This window comes from Lampris incognitus, chromosome 1, assembly GCF_029633865.1.
Source record: "Lampris incognitus isolate fLamInc1 chromosome 1, fLamInc1.hap2, whole genome shotgun sequence".
Classification (NCBI taxonomy): domain Eukaryota; kingdom Metazoa; phylum Chordata; class Actinopteri; order Lampriformes; family Lampridae; genus Lampris; species Lampris incognitus.
Window position 1 is genome coordinate 4,997,031 of NC_079211.1, and position 17,423 is coordinate 5,014,453.

At 47.5% G+C, this 17,423-nt stretch overlaps 1 pseudogene; it reads left to right on the top strand.

Annotated features, from left to right (window-relative positions):
- The first annotated feature begins 9,461 nt into the window (after positions 1 to 9,461).
- On the top strand, positions 9,462 to 14,616 carry LOC130109311 (sister chromatid cohesion protein PDS5 homolog A-like; annotated as a pseudogene).
- Positions 14,617 to 17,423: the final 2,807 nt, after the last annotated feature.

Sequence of the window (17,423 nt, forward strand, 5' to 3'; positions counted from 1 at the left end):
ACTAACACACACATCCAAACTAACACACATACCCACACTAACACACATACCCACACTAACACACACATCCTCATTAACACACACATCCAAACTAACACACATACCCACACTAACACACACATCCAAACTAACGCACACATCCAACCTAACACACATACCCAAACTAACGCACACATCCAACCTAACACACATACCCAAACTAACACACACATCCAAACTAACACACATACCCACACTAACACACACATCCAAACTAACATACATACCCACACTAACGCACACATCCAAACTAACACACATACCCAAACTACACAAAAAAACAAACAAAAAATCACTGCCTAAGAGAACAAACACCAGCCAGGATGACTGTCGGAACTTCCGGTCTGCATGGGCTAGCAGTTAGCTTAGCCTGCGCCGCTTCAGCGTCCTGTCAGACCGCCCTCGGCGTTTCCTCCTCGGGCACAGCTCCAGGCAGGGGCCGTGGTCCCCGGGCCCAGCCAGACACCCTCGACACACCTCCCCGCACTCCTCATGACGACATCAAAACTACCACAATCAACGCCAGGTCAGGCCGCCGCCAGACCGCCCTTGGTGTTACCGGAAGTGCCGGTCTGCACGGGCTAGCAGTTAGCTTAGCCCGCCCCGCGCTCCCAGCCGACCAGCAAGACAAACATTAGATGCAGATGTGGACAAAGACACTGCATGGACGGTACCGGGCGAGGCCGCCGCCATCTTCCAACACCGGAACAGATTAGAGTCACAAAGCTTCAGACCAATGAAAATCATTTCCGTTTTCTAAGGAAGCTCTTGTGGGTACTGTAATATTTGCTAGTAATATTTGATTTGCTAATGTCCCTTACGGCTTTCCGTAGCGCCACAACAAAGTCACGTGATGTACGTAACAACGTCAGTGGGAATCCGGTCGGTGAATAAACACCCAGCACGAGAGAAGTCGTCCTTGCTTTATTAATGTTATAAGTTAACATAGCCAGAGGGCACAGATCATTACATGGTGTCAGAGTAGCGGAGTTTAAATACCCAATATGGATTCGTACGGCGTTCCAGCTCCACGGATGGACTGGGAATCGGCGAACTTACCTGAAGCATGGAGACGATTTCGGCAAACAACGGAGCTAATGTTCAAGGGCCCCCTGCGCGGGAAGAACGAAGAGGAGAAATGCAGCTACCTCCTGCTCTGGATAGGGGAAAAAGGGCGCGATGTGCACAACACTTGGACACTCAGCGGAGAACAAGCCAAGAAGCTAGAAACGTACTACGATAAGTACACTGAGTACATCACCCCCAAAGCAAACCCGATTTATGCCAGATATAAATTTCATGAAAAGATGCAGGGAGAGAGTGAATCCTTCGAACGATTTGTAACTGAGCTAAAGCTCCTAGTCAAAGACTGTGGCTACCCAAATGCCGACGAGATGGTCAGGGACCGCATCGTGTTTGCCACCAACTCACCCAGAGTGAGAGAAAAGCTACTTAGCCAGGGAGCTGAGCTAACGCTAGAAAAGGCCATAGATGTAGCCCGCTCACACGAGCTAGCAAAGCAACAGCTAAAGTCTATGGGCCAGGGCAGCACACATGAAACGGTGCACGCAATAGGCAGAAAGACTTACAAACCGAACGCACCCAAAGCAGCTAACGCTAACTTCAGACAAAGGGACGTTAGCACCGCCGCCAGGGCGTGTAGCTATTGTGGAGGGCTACACGGCACTAAAGCCACTTGCCCAGCTAAGGGTAAACAATGCATTAAATGCAAGAAGCTCAATCATTTTGCTAAAGTATGCAAGTCTAGCTCCCAGGGACAGACAAAGTACTACCGCGGCACAGTACATGCCGTCGGAGAGAACCCAGAAGAGTACACCACTGACAGAGAACAGGAAGAACTGTACTTCGACAACATTACAGTGGAGAGCACCGCTGTGGGAGAACAGACAGAGCTGTACATAGACTGCATCTCAATAGAGAACAACGGAAAAAGCAACGAGCAGGCTTACGTAGAGGTTGGAATTGGCACACCTCCACAGAAGGTAAAGTTTAAACTAGACACTGGGGCACAGGCCAATACTATTCCCACCAACCTGTTCCAGGCGCTGTTCAAAAATGTGACACTGAAACCAGCAATACACAGACTCACTGAATATGGAGGAGGCGCGCTGAGCGTGAAAGGCACATGCAAACTCAAATGTAAGTACAGAGACAATGCAATGATGCTGGACTTTTACGTCATTGACACAAACGCCCCACCAGTCATGGCAATGAAAACATGCCGTGACCTAAACTTGGTAAAAATAGTGATGGCTGTGAGCGAGGAAAACAATGTCACATCACAGAGCATAATGGATGAGTATGCAGATGTTTTCCAAGGAATAGGAGAGTTCCCAGGCGAGTGCACCTTCCGCGTCACACCAGATGCAACGCCGGTCGTCTGCCCGCCACGCAGAATCCCCATCGCCCTACGCAGCAAACTGAGGGACGAGCTTGACAGCATGGAGAAAGGCGGCATAATCTGTAAGGTAACAGAACCCACAGAATGGGTGAACGCACTCGTCATTGTTGAGAAGCCAAAGACAGGCAAACTTAGAGTGTGTTTAGACCCCAGAGCTCTTAACAAAGTGACACAACGACCTCACTACCCGCTCCCCACGCTGGAGGACGCCACCACAAAGCTCGCTGGAGCTGAGTACTTTAGCGTGTTAGACGCGCGGTCAGGCTATTGGGCCATCAAACTGAGCACTGAATCCTCAATGTTGACGACATTTAACACAGTGTTTGGCAGGTATCGTTTCCTCAGACTGCCATTCGGAATCGTGTCCGCTCAAGACGAGTTCCAGAGACGCGTGGATGAAACATATGAAGGATTGGACGGTGTGACGGCCATAGTGGACGATATACTAGTGTTCGGCAAGACTAAAGAGGAACATGACCAGCGTCTCAGAGCGATGCTGAAGCGCACAAGGGAGCGAGGGGTGAGGCTCAACCCCGACAAGTGTCACATATGCGTGTCCGAGGTAAGCTACTTCGGCCACACGCTCTCACACGAAGGCATCAAACCAGACCCACACAAGGTGAAGGCGGTCAAGGACATGCAACCCCCACAGAACAAAGCAGAGCTGGAGACAGTCCTCGGCATGATCAACTACCTCGCCAGATTTGCTCCACACCTCTCACAGATAAACTCACCCCTCAGACAGCTTCTGAAACAGGACAGTGAGTTTGTGTGGGATGCAGTCCACGACAAGGCGTTCCAAGAGATGAAGAATCTCATTACACAGCACCCAGGTCCAGTACTCTCATATTTCGACCCGCAGAAAGAGCTGCGACTCCAAGTGGATGCATCCAAAAGTGGCCTTGGGGCTGTCATGCTCCAAGATGGCAAACCAATTGCCTATGCGTCCAAGTCACTCAACAGCACTGAAGAAAACTACGCACAGATAGAGAAGGAGCTCTACGCTGTGGTCTTCGGCTGCAAGAGGTTCCACGAGTACATGTATGGACGAAAAGTGATTGTGGAGTCAGACCACAAGCCTCTGGAGGCAATACTAAAAAAGCCACTGGCAGCAGCACCACCCCGGCTGCAACGGATGATCCTGGCGCTCCAAAAATACGACATCCAAATCATCCACCGCCCCGGTAAGGACATACCGGTGGCCGACACACTGTCACGCAAGTCAATAGAACACCACGACAGTGACCTACAGGAAGGGATGGAGGCCCAAGTGCACACAGTCCTCAGCAACATCCCTGTGAGCGACACAAGACTCACAGAAATCAAGCAGGAAACAGCGCAAGATCCACAGCTCACCGCACTCAGACGAGCCACACTCACTGGCTGGCCAGACACAAAGAAAAAGTGCCCGCCCAGCATCCAGGAATACTGGAACCACAGAGCAGAAATCTCAGAAATGGACGGTATCCTGTTCAAAGGTGAGAGAATCATTGTCCCCCAAAAGCTTCGCAAGGACATGATACAGCGCATCCATGCCAGCCACCTTGGCGTGGAAAAAAGCAAATGCCGAGCAAGAGACTTACTGTTCTGGCCTGGCATGGGGAAACAGATCGAGGATGCGGTAGCAGACTGCAGCATATGCCAAGAACGGCGCAGCGCAAATGCAAAGGAACCAATGATGTCACACGCCATACCCGAGCGGCCGTGGCAAGTGATAGGCACAGACCTATTCACATGGAACTCACAGGACTTCATAGTCACTGTGGACTACTACTCCAGATTCTTCGAGCTAGAAAGACTTTACAGCTGCACCTCATCTGCCGTCATCATGAAGCTGAAAGCAGCAATGGCTCGACACGGAATCCCCGAGACTATCATCAGCGACAACGGTCCGTGCTACAGCTCTGGTGAGTTCCGCAACTTCTCACAGACATGGGGTTTCTCACACACCACCACAAGCCCCCACTACCCACAGAGCAACGGCCTCTCCGAGAAGACTGTCCAGACGGCCAAACGCATCCTGGACAAAGCCAAAGCTGAGAACAAAGACCCCTACATGAGCTTACTGGAGTATCGCAACACACCGGTGGACAACCTGAAATCACCGGCACAGCTACTGATGAGTCGGAGGCTGCGGTCCATTCTCCCATCAACAGCAAAACACCTGCAGCCACAGATCGCCAGTCAGGAGGATGTTCACAAAAGGAGAGAGGTATGTCAACAGCGCCAGCAGGCATACTACAACCGAACAGCCAAACCTCTGCCCCACCTGCCCGCAGGCACACCAATCCGCTTCCGGCAGGAGGATGGATCCTGGAGACCTGCAACTGTGGAAAGACCAGCGAACACAGACAGGAGCTACCACATCCAAACCAAAGAAGGTCAGATCTACCAACGCAACCGTCAACACCTGCGACAAAGCAGAGTGAGCGCTCACACTACGCACACACACACTTCACAGCAGACTGTTACCAGCGCTAACAACAACACACAAGCCCATCAGCAAGAGCATGCTGAACCTCCAGACACGAACAATCAGCGACAACCAGACACACAGCCTGGTTACACCACGAGGTCAGGTCGCACGATCAAACCAAGACAAATCCTTGACTTATAAATGTTAAAAAAAGAGAATTTTACACCAACCTGTACTATACCTGCTATGTTTTGAAAAGAAATATTTACAGCGTTCACTTACCTTGTGTACCTACCTGCTGTTTGCAGTTACCAGTAATGAAATGAAAAAAAAGATGAAATGTTATTACGGTGTCACATTTAGACAGTGAAGGAAATGTTTTACACTACTTTGTTGCAGTCCAGTTATATAAGAGTTCCACTTTCATATTCTTTCTTATTAAGATTGTATTCGCTTATAAACGTGCTCAACGTGGTCTGTATCTCTGCAGAGAAAGCAGCACTTTTCAGAAAAAGGGAGATGTAATATTTGCTAGTAATATTTGATTTGCTAATGTCCCTTACGGCTTTCCGTAGCGCCACAACAAAGTCACGTGATGTACGTAACAACGTCAGTGGGAATCCGGTCGGTGAATAAACACCCAGCACGAGAGAAGTCGTCCTTGCTTTATTAATGTTATAAGTTAACATAGCCAGAGGGCACAGATCATTACAGGTACAAAGTGGTGTTGTAGTGAAAATGTGACTAAAGCCTCGTGAGAAACTCTCCTCCTGGTTGTCAACATAATTAAACAGTTTAAGAAAACCAATCAGCTTCTGGTAATAAATGACATAATCTAATACTTTGATTTGATTGGACAGTCAATGGACTTTCGTCATCAGTGAGTCAGCAGGGCTGTTTTTGAAGAGTTGCCTAGCAACATCATATTCTAGCGCTACCGCTACATGTGGGCCAATCTGGATCACACCAAGGCCACCTGATGTGTTATGCAGGTTGCACCTGGGTGCAATTTTACCGCCGTTGCGTTTGCACCTGTCATTAAAGGGAACCTCTGATGGTCAGATCGGAATCATAACAACATCTGGACCATCTGTCCGGTCCAGTCGACTTCCAGGACCGGGGGGGGGGGTTCACCCCGTATACACACACAACGCGAAACTATAAATCAATCACTAAACAACTACCATTTGCCGACAAAACACCATGTTCACAATTTCCGACAGGGGCAGGCAGACAAGAAACATCCTTTCAGGGCGTCCGGGTAGCGTAGTGGTCTATCCCGTTGGCTACCGACATGGGGATCGGTGGTTCGAATCCCCGCGTTACCTCCGGCTTGGTCGGGCGACTCTACGGACACAATTGGCCCTTTTCACAATGACGTCAATCAACTTCCGCCTTTCCGCGAAGCAGGTTATCTTCACTTCCGTTTGCGCCGTAGACGACTCGTGGGTGTAGAGACGACTTGTGAAAATGCAGGAATGCTCAAGCTGAAGTCCTTCCCAAAGGTAACGTTAAGACTAGCTAATCAGTCATATGATTAGCTAGTCTAATGATTCTGTCTGTCTGTCTTTAAAGCAATTTTTGCTATCTATCTATCTGTGTCTCTGTCAGAATGACTGTCCGTCTATCTATTTGTCTGTCTGTCTGTCTGTCTGTCTGTCTATGTATCTGTCGATCTAGTTTTCATAATTCTGCAGGTCTTATGACACATAGCATGGCTGAAATATTTTAGTCTTCATCTCTGAATGGTCGACAGAAGGATCATATTTGTTCCAAGTTGCTGCAGCACACTTTCATTTGTTCATTTTTCTATCCGACCTATTCTCAGCACACGCCGGCAAGACCACATTTCAGCAGCATTGATTTTCTTTTCATCTATTTTAGGCAAAGTCCATCCTTCACTTCCCTATATCCTGACTGGCCATACGACTGTTTGTAGTTTCTCCAGTGTCAGATTGGTTGAGATGGCGCCATCTTTCCATAAGTTATTTAGTTGAATTCAAGATCTCTCTCTCGAGATCTCTCTCTCAAGATCTCTCCCTCAAGATCTCTCTCTCAAGATCTCTCTCTCAAGATCTCTCCCTCAAGATCTCTCTCTCAAGATCTTTCCCTCAAGATCTCTCCCTCAAGATCTCTCTCTCAAGATCTTTCCCTCAAGATCTCTCCCTCAAGATCTCTCTCTCAAGATCTCTCCCTCAAGATCTCTCTCTCAAGATCTTTCCCTCAAGATCTCTCTCTCAAGATCTCTCCCTCAAGACTCTCTCTCAAGATCTCTCCCTCAAGATCTCTCTCTCTCAAGATCTCTCTCGAGATCTCTCTCAAGATCTCTCCCTCAAGATTTCTCTCTCAAGATCTCTCCCTCAAGATCTCTCCCTCAAGATTTCTCTCTCAAGATCTCTCTCAAGATCTCTCCCTCAAGATCTCTCTCTCAAAATCTCTCCCTCAAGACTCTCTCTCAAGATCTCTCTCTCTCAAGATCTCTCTCTAGATCTCTCCCTCAAGATTTCTCTCTCAAGATCTCTCTCTCAAGACTCTCTCTCAAGATCTCTCTCTCTCTCAAGATCTCTCTCTAGATCTCTCCCTCAAGATTTCTCTCTCAAGATCTCTCCCTCAAGATCTCTCTCAAGATCTCTCCCTCAAGATTTCTCTCTCAAAATCTCTCTCTCAAGATCTCTCCCTCAAGATCTCTCTCTCAAAATCTCTCTCTCAAGATCTCTCTCTCTCTCTCTCTCTAAGGTCTCGCTTTTTTCTGGCTATGATTTAAAGTTGTTGCCTTTAACAGAAGTTATTTAGCATAATCAAACAGGTACCTTTCGATGGAGACTTTGTAGCCTTTGTGGAGTTTGGACCGTTGGGTTAGTGCACATGTTTCGGCAGTCCGTGGTGCATCAGCTAGCCGTACTTCAGGCAGGTTTGTGAGCGACTGTGTAAACTCCATAGTCCGTCTGGAAGTTAGCTGCTACAGGGGTTCCCAAACTTTTCCATGCCAAGGACCCCCTTAATAGCAGTAGCCTCTGGCTGGGGCCCCCCTATTGCGACATGGCTTAAATTCTTTTAAATTACACTGGCAAATATAAAAAAAATCAAACATACAGCTTCTTAATATTTCCTTATTTTTATGAATGCAATATTAATTTAATTTACATTTCACATTATTTCTCAGTTGTGTTAGATTCAATATTCTGTTTTCTATTAACCAAACATTCGTTGTCATTTGTGCTTTGCAATATTCAACGGTTCTTTCTTTTAGTATTTTTTTCTTTCTTATTATTAATTTAATTTCCCCAAATTACAATTCAATATTTCTTTCTTTTTTTATTGTAAACATTGGACACGTCCGTACTCTCGTCCAGCTGAAGTGCAAAGTACTGGCTGGCTCGCACCTGTTCCAAAAGCTGAACGGACCCGTCCTGAGCCGTGTCAACTATCCGCTCCCTCACTTAGTTTTTTTTTTAAACTGCAATTTTCATTTTCCTCTCCCGGACCCCCTAGCGCCTCCTGGCGGCCCCCACTCTGAAAACCCTGGAGTTAGCATACCCTGCAAGGAGTCAGAATGGAAGTTCTCTGACGTCATGTGAAAAGGGCCTATTGGCCGTGTCTGCGGGTGGGAAGCCGGATGTGGGTATGTGTCCTGGTCGCCGCATTAGAGCCTCCTCTGGTTGGTCGGGGTGCCTGTTCGGGGAGGGGGGAGGGGACTGGGGGGGGGATAGCGTGATCCTCCCACGCGCTGCGCCCCCTGGCGAAACTCCTCACTGTCAGGTGAAAAGAAGCGGCTGGCGATTCCACGTGTCAGAGGAGGCATGTGGTAGTCTGCAGCCCTCTCTGGATCGGCAGAGGGGGTGGAGCAGCTAGCGGGACGGCTTGGAAGAGTGGGATAATTGGCCGGGAACAATTGGGGAGAAGGGGGGGGGTATTATATATAAAATTTCAGTTAATGAAGCACAGTGACACAGCTGCAGGTACCTACACAGACAGCAGGCGCGACCCAACCCGGCTCCGGCTGCTTTATAAAAGCCTTCACTAGTGTGAGAGGAGTTGGGGTTGGTGGGAGAGGACTGGATGACTGGGTCATTGATCTCCAGACACGTCGCCCCACATCTGACCCGATCTGGTTTGGTGAGAAGGAAAACCTTCACAAGGCTAACCCTCTGGAGGAGCACATCTGGGCCGACAGTACAGGGCGTAATGATTTGGAAGACGTAAAGAGCTAACAGATGTGACTTGGGAGCATTAATATCATAAGGGATCTTGTTTTCAGGCCATATGGCGAAGTTAAAAACAATCAGAAAGAGTCCATCTTTCTGAAGGGCTGAAAGCCTCCATTACTTCACGGGTTAATTAGGTGGCGCAGACGCCTGAGGCGACAGGCTAACTGGCTTCAACTGCATGTCATTCAACCTTCTAACAACTCTGCAACCTCTTCATCCATCACACTCTTAAGTTCTACATCTCCATTCACATCCATCTTGGCTGATATTTGCTGACACGACACCCAGGACAGGCTTGGGACTGAGCAGTTGAAATCTACATTAGAGCTGAAATCTGTGGTTTTTCTCCCTTAATACGTTTATTTCCTCCATGCACATGACGGAGTCAGGCTCCACAGTACTACCAGTCACCTTTACCATGGTTGGAGACACTCTCAGTACAGAAGCCCTGAGAGCCAAGGTGGACAACCCGGCTTCAGAAAGTACAAGTCCTGCCACGTATTTGTTCCACCCATGCACTACACCAAGTGAATTTAATTAGCACAACTCTTCAGCCAGGTAGAGTGAAATCCCCTTGTGGCTAGAATAAATACATGGTAGGACTTTTACTTTCTGAAGCCGGGGTGTCCACCTCTGCCTGAGAGGGCAGTGAAAAAAAATATTCTGGCGCTCCATTTTCCAAGTCTGATCTACAACATTCAATAAAAAATTCTCATAAACAACACAAAATTCTCCGCTTCCGGTGTGGGAAGATGACGGCGCGAATTCATGTCGGCGGAGGCCTCACCCAGTACCGTCCACGCAGTGTCTTTGTCCACGTTTGCGTTTAAGTTTTGTCTTCAATGACTCTGCAAACAAGAAGTCCCGTCAGTGCGCATTTATTGTGGAACAAACATCATGGGTGTCAGCATCAGCACCCTAAGATGCATCAAAGTTTGAAGTGATGCTATACATTTTTTTCAATCACTGCAAGACAGTTAAGTTAGGTTAAGTCAGGTTAAAATAGAGTACTGCACTGTGATTGTAAATAATATACAGTATGCTAGAACTCAAAAAAATGATGCGCGAGAGACAAAAGAGGAAAGGGACCCACAGAGACTGCTTATGTATAGGCCCAGAATTTTGTGCTACACCCCTGCATGCACGCCTACTTGAATATGGATAGATAGACAATAACACAGGCACACTGCATGAAGAGATTCTTTGCTCTTAAATACAATGACAAATAGACTTTTTAGTTTGGTCAAAAGTTTATATAAATACTGAATATTGTACAAATACATGGTACCATTGTGTCTTTTAAAATAAAAAAAACACGACATAATGCTTTCTTACACACATGAAACTATGTGCAACCCATAAACCAGCATTGCTTTTCATTTTAAGATTAAGATAATACTTTATTAATCTCCTTGGGGTGATTTTTTTCTCTGCATTAACCCATCCTAGCTGTATAGCAAGGAGCAATGGGCAGCTGCAGTGTCCGGGGACCAACTCCAGTTCCTTCCGATTGCCTTAGACAGGGGCACAGACAGGAGTATTTACTCTAACATACATGTCTATGATTGTGGGAGGAAACCGGAGCACCTGGAGGAAACCCACGCAGACACGGGGAGAACATGCAAACTCTACACAGAAAGGACCTGGGATGGCCTGGGGTTTTTACCTAAGACCTTCCAGCTGTGAGGCAACAGTGCTAACCACTGGGCCACCATGCTGCTCATCTGAACCATGACAGCACTCTGTTCAGCGTTTAGCAGCTGAACATAAATCATTCTCTGTAGGCTGTCATGAACACAGAACTGCAAGAATGCCAGACATAACCAGTGTATAAGGATGCTCAAGTAGAGCTACAAGCCAATGCATGCAATCCTCTGCAGTCTAAAATCTGACTGAGAGGCCTACAAGACAGTAACAAAACTAACAGAAAGCTGTTCGTCAGGAGCAAGAGAGATTTCACACCGAGCCATATTAACATTTACCCCTCAAATCTTTGTCACTTTGTTCACACACCATCATCTTTGTCAAAGAAGGCTGAGTCAGTTAATCTGGATACAACGTTTGTGCAAAGGATCCTGTCAAGGGACTTCCGGTGTGGCGCAGAGCTGATTAGTCACATCTTTTTTAGTTCTGCTACCAGTTTGAAATAAATCCTGAAATAAGTTCACCCTTAAGCTGTAACCACCTACAGTGCCGCCAGAGAAAAGTCACACCAAAAAGCCAAGTGAAAGTTTAGAGTCTGAGGACGAAGGCACCATGCTAGCTTCATGTACTAATGGTGGAAGCAGTACAGAGGCAATAAACCCGAGCAGTGCTGTTAGTTCTGAAGATATCCTCAAGGCCATCGAAGATATGAATGCAGAACTCGCTATCAAATTCGAGAGGGTACGGTCTGCAGTGAACAATATAAAAAGGAAGTTAAAGAATGTGCTGGGTGAATCTCTGAGGCTGAGGTACACATCTCTGAAACCGAAGATAACATTTTTGCCCTGCAGGCAACGATCACCGCGCTCTTGAGGAAAAGTTTAAATCGCTTACCTCTGAACTAGTCGATTTGGAGGGCCGCAGCAGGAGATCGAACTTGAAACTAGTACATCCCCCCGAAGGTGCCGAGGGAAGCGACGCTTGCTCGTTCTTAGAGCGGTGGCTTCCTGACACTCTAGAGATGGAGCCACTCCACTCTACCTTAATCATCGAGGGAGCTCATCGGCTTTCTGGCCGAAGATCCGATCCTAACGCACCCCCGAGGGCTCTGATAATGAAGTTCTTAAACTATAAAGATAGGTTGTGTGTGGTGACTGCAGCCAGGGCGAAAGGGAGAGTACTTTACAAGAATCGGCAAATTATTTTCTTCCCAGATCTCCCCATGGAAATCTACAAGCAGCAGAAATGCCTCAACAGTGTCAAGCAGCAGCTACAGGCTAAGGCTATCTGGTATGGAACCATCTTCCCAGCACGCCTGAGGGTCTCCCACTGCAATTGTTCTTACATTTTTGAAACACCGGCCGAGGTGGAGCATTTTCTTCAGAAGCCAGGCAGAGGTGTGGAAGTGGAGCAGCACCGAAGAAGACGCAATAGCAAAGTTCAACTTTGACCTTTTCTTTTTAAACACAATCAACGCTTTGTGTAAGGTATGGGAATTCCTTTGTGAAACACATTTTTTGTCATGTTTTAGTCCTATTTGGGGAAATCAAAGTTTCACTCCTCGAAGAGCTGATCCAGGTCTCCAATTACGGGCCAGCAAGGGTCTAAGGAAAGTTGGAGATTTTATAAGAAGGTATTTTTATGTCATTTGAAGAACTTATAGCAAAACATGTTGTTCCCAGAAAACATTTTTTAAACATTTACAGCTAAGGAGCTTCCTGACGGTTGCCCATGAACAAAACCTAACAGAACCCCCTTTGTCCACTTTAGAAAATATGATCTCAACCCATTGTAATGGTAAGGGTAGAATCTCAGCTCTATACAATATGCTAGAGTATGGCTCAACCAAATCCTCTGTGTACAAACTTCATTCTTGGAAGGAAGATATTCAGAAGGACATATCCTGAGACGAATGGAGTAGCATCTGTACTAACGCTCAGACTGTGACTACTCAGCTCAAACTACTGTAATACAATTGGTTGATTTGAACATATGTACCCCCTGCTAAGTTAAATACATTTAATAGTACAAATCCAGCCTTATGCTACAAGTGCAGTCATACTAAAGGGACTATTTCACTGTCTGTGGGACTGTGAAAAAATTAAAGATTTTTGGAAGGAGGTATCACAGGTCCATCCATCCATTATCCAAACCGCTAATCCCAACCGGGGTCGCGGGATGCTGGAGCCTATCCCAGCAGTCACTGGGCAGATATCCCAAATAATATCAATAAATTTGCCTCTTGATCCGAAAGTGTTTATCCTGGGGTTGTACCCAATCAATCCCCATCTAAAGAAAAAAGTACACACTTATAGATACGTGCTTGTTGCAAGCAAAATGCTTGACAGCTCTTGCCTAGAAAAGTGCGACCAGGCCTAGTATTGCCCAATGGCTTAGGGAAATATCGTCTTGCCTAACAATGGAAAAAATAACATACATGGTTAAGGGTAAACAAGATGCTTTTGAAAAGGTTTGGGTTGCATTTTTGGATTTTGTTGAGCAGAGTGATGTGGGTTAAATATTGGCTACTGAGGGGAGCTCTGGGTAGTGTACTAGGCCTCGTGAAAACGTGGGCTGGTGGTGAGAGGTATTTGATTGGCTTAGGGCGCTGTGTTTTTCCCGAATTATGTCCCTGCTTGTTTGCTGTTTGTTTGACTTGTGTTTGCTCTGTTGCTGTTTCTGCTTGTACTTGTCTTGTTAAAGAAAAAGCAGTAAACATTTTGTTTAAGAAAAAAAATAAAACGATCCTGTCAAGGAGCGTCTCGCTCACGCCTGACAGCGCCTCCTTAAAAACATCACTGTCGGGCGTCCGGGTAGCGTAGCAGCCTGCCTACCAACATGGGGATCGTCGGTTCGTATCCCTGTGTTAACTCCGGCTTGGTCAGGCGTCCCCACAGACACAATTGGCCGTGTCTGCGGGTGGGAAGCCGGATGTCAAGTATGTGTCCTGGTCGCTGTACTAGCGCCTCCTCTGGTCGGTTGGAGTGCCTGTTCGGGGGGGGCGGGGGGACTGGGGGGGAATAGTGTGATCCTCCCACGTGCTACGTCCCCCTGGCGAAACTCCTCACTGTCAGGTGAAAGAAGCAGCTGGCGACTTCACATGTATGCATGGGAGGAGGCATGTGGTCGTCTGCAGCCCTCCCCAGATCAGCAGAGGGGGTGGAGCAGCGACTGGGACGGCTCAGAAGAGTGGGGTCATTGTCCGGATACAATCGGGGAGAAAAAAAAGAGGCGGGGGGGACATCACTGTTTGCTGAGAGTACATCAAACAAAACCCGCTAGCTCCAGAAAAGCCAGTATCCCTTCTTCCTATGTGGCTCCTTAAATGAGCCATCTGCTAGTCCACGACCCAGATTTCACAAAGCCACATGAATACGAACTGCTTAAAGACATCAGAGTATCTGTGGTTTATACTGTAGGTGCTCATGACCAAGAATGAGAACAACAGCCATGCCTTCCATGATGGTGGAGAATATCAAACACACAAAGGATGCCCTGATGACACAAAGGCCAACGAGAAATTGTACATTGTATGTGACGTGACTCTCTTCGTCATCGCCAACAAGAGCACTGCATGCCACCTGGACTCTCCCAAAGACCCCGTCGTCCCTACTAAGTTCTTCTTCGTTTAGGACAAGGACCTCAAAAAGGACAAAGACTATCTCACTGCTGAGACAAGACAAATGCGTCTCACTGGCAAGCCCAAGCCCACTCCGGTTCTGGGAGCGGTGAACAAGCCCCTGACTGTACCAGGAAGAAGGATCTTCACAAAGACCACAACATCCTCAGAGACTGCCAGCAACACCAGCACCAACTCCTAGTTGAGTTCCTCGGCTCTCAACAAGAACAGTAACAGTAAAGTTGCCACGGAGTTGCCAGAAAGCTGAGCACGGGAAAACAACGAGAACTTAGTCACCAAAAATGAGGGTGGGAAGAAGGAGGAGGCGGGTCAGAATGCCACCCTTATCGTCACAACGGAGGCGTCTCCCGTCAACCGACGCAGCCGTACACCCAAGTCGGCACTCGCCACCCCCCGGTGAAGCAGCCGAGAAGGAGGGCGGGGTAGCGGCAGGTGGCGAAGCCGGCAGAGGCAGAAGAGGGCATCAGGTCCCGTCTCTGACCCCTCGGCAGAATCCATCAACATCAAGAAGTCTAAACAGCAGCAGCAGAAGGATGAAGGGACCAAGAGACAGACTGACTTGCAGAGGTGGTCACACAGGAGCAGAGGACATGAGATGTGGAGAAAACATTTGGACACAACATGTCTGTCAGTAAACGCCGTGTCCAGATGAACTGATTCAACCATCTTTGATTTTCTTACCTAGATTACCGAGCATGCATCAAGACACCATCATCTTTGGTTCTCCAGACTATTCTCAAGCCAAATAAATTAAAAGCCATTTGAAGTCACCGGGTTAAAGTTCGTTTCGGTCTGGAAATGTAAGACTGGCTGTGAGAGACTCCGGGAGTTCTGACGTACTCGGCACAACATGGCTGCAGAGTGGAAACCAGTGGTTTTTGAGTGACAGGCCGACTTTCCAGAAGGCTTGACAAAACTCTGAAAACTACATGGTAAACGTACCGGGTCTTTCAACCTAATATTCATGGTATTCTGTCAAAAAAAACCCCAAAACTTCCATAACAATGTGACCACCTTCCACTGCGCAAAAAAAATCTCGTCACAAAAGAAGACGGGAAAACTATCATCTCTTCTTTTGCTGCAATTCCCCCACTTGGCAATCCCCCCTCATAACCACTGCTGAGCGGTGTGTGATGGGAACCAGACGTAGCATCAACTTTTTAAGCGTCACGCTGGACAGATCACAAGTCAGGCAGCTATGTATCAAAAAAAAAAAAGAACAAAGAACAAAGTAAAAATATAAACCACTGAAGGTTTTTTTCCTCCTCATAAATACACTGCCATCTTTTTTTTATCAATTCTCCGAGGTGCGGCTGGTGGGTGTGAGGTTGGCCAGCAGGTCCGGTTCTCCTTTAGACAACAGCCACTGAAGCAACAGAGGACAACAGGCATAATAATCACAGACCAGGTCTATTAGGATTCTCTGACAATGCTTTGTGTTTGTTTTAACATGCTCTGGATGGGGGCGTCCGGGTAGCGTAGCGGTCTGCTCCGTCGCTTACCAACACAGGGATCGCCAGTTCAAATCCCCGGTTGCCTCCGGCTTGGTCGGGTGTCCCTACAGACATGAAAGGCCGTGTCTGCGAGTGGGAGGCCGGATGTGGGTATGTGTCCTGGTCGCTGCACTAGCGCCTCCTCTGGTCGGTCAGGGCGCCTGTTCGGTGGGGAGGGGGAACTGGGGGGAATAGCGTGAGCCTTCCATGCACTACGTCCCCCGGCGAAACTCCTCACTGTCAGGTGAAAAGAAGCGGCTGGTGACTCCACATGTATCGGAGGAGACGTGTGGTAGTCTGCAGCCCTCCCCAGATCAGCAGAGGGGGTGGAGCAGAGACCGGGACGGCTGGAGGAGTGGGGTAATTGGCCAAGTACAATTGGGGAGAAAAGGGAAAAAATCCAGAGAAAAAAACATGCTCTGGATTGGGATCAACATTTGTTTTAAGAAATTGGTTTATCCATAATAATAAAATAATAATAAAATGTATTATTATTACTATTATTATTACTATCCAGTGTGGTTCCCATTTGCTTGCAGCTGATAAAACAATCTGCCCCAAAAACACTGGGTGTTCACTGATAATATCAACAGTATGGGGGAGGTTGACAATATCAACAGAATTAAATTATAGGAGCATTCAAAGTATTAAGCACCCAGTAGGATCATCCTACACCGTATGTAGACTGAAAAATACTGTTTTTTCCCATATAAATCATTTCACCATCCTGCACCTACGTATCAGTTGGATGTTTGTGCTCCATCTGCCTTTCAAACCTCATCCAACCATCTTACCCAGAATAGGACCACCTGCTACAATTCCAGTACAAGTCCAGCCACATGTGGCTTGGTTTGGCTCAGTTTATATCACAGAGAGACCAAGAAACAGTCATGGTCTCCCTCTCTCAGTCACGCATACCTACAAATCCAATTTTTCATTCCAACATCTTCAACCCCAGAATGGAAACTCAATCAAGGTCTTTATCGAACAAAAAAGAAGCACGATACAACTCTCGCGCGCCATGCTCATCTTTCTCAGCCGAGTTTAGTCTGGTAGAGTTCGGCTCAGTCCAGAATGGAAACCATGGAATGGTCAGTTTGTCCCGGTCTCACAGCAAATGGTTGTCCATCCTGGAGCAGTTGATGCTGAAGCGGGCCCGTTCTTTCCAGTAACACCAGTGACAGGCTGTTGACCAGGGTGGGAACTTACTCACGTGATACAAGCCAATCGATGGCTTTGGTTTTGGCTGGTATGTCAGTCTCAAGTTCACCCAGTGACTACCGTGAAGGGTAACCAACCGTCACTGACGATGATCCGAGCTGCTTGTAGAAGAGTAAAGGTGGCTGGAAATGTCCAACATGTGAGCAGTGGATGAAGTGTGAAAACCTTGCAGGCAGGTCACTTCCCCTGCTGCTGTGTCTCGGGTCATTTTGAAGAGTCTCTTCATCTGCGTCTGTCAGTACCAGTCAACCCCAGCTGACTCCCACTGCTCTGTCCACCGGATTCCTCCGCTACTGTTCGGTTTCGTTCAGCCAGGTTTGGTTTGAGTAGGGGAAACACA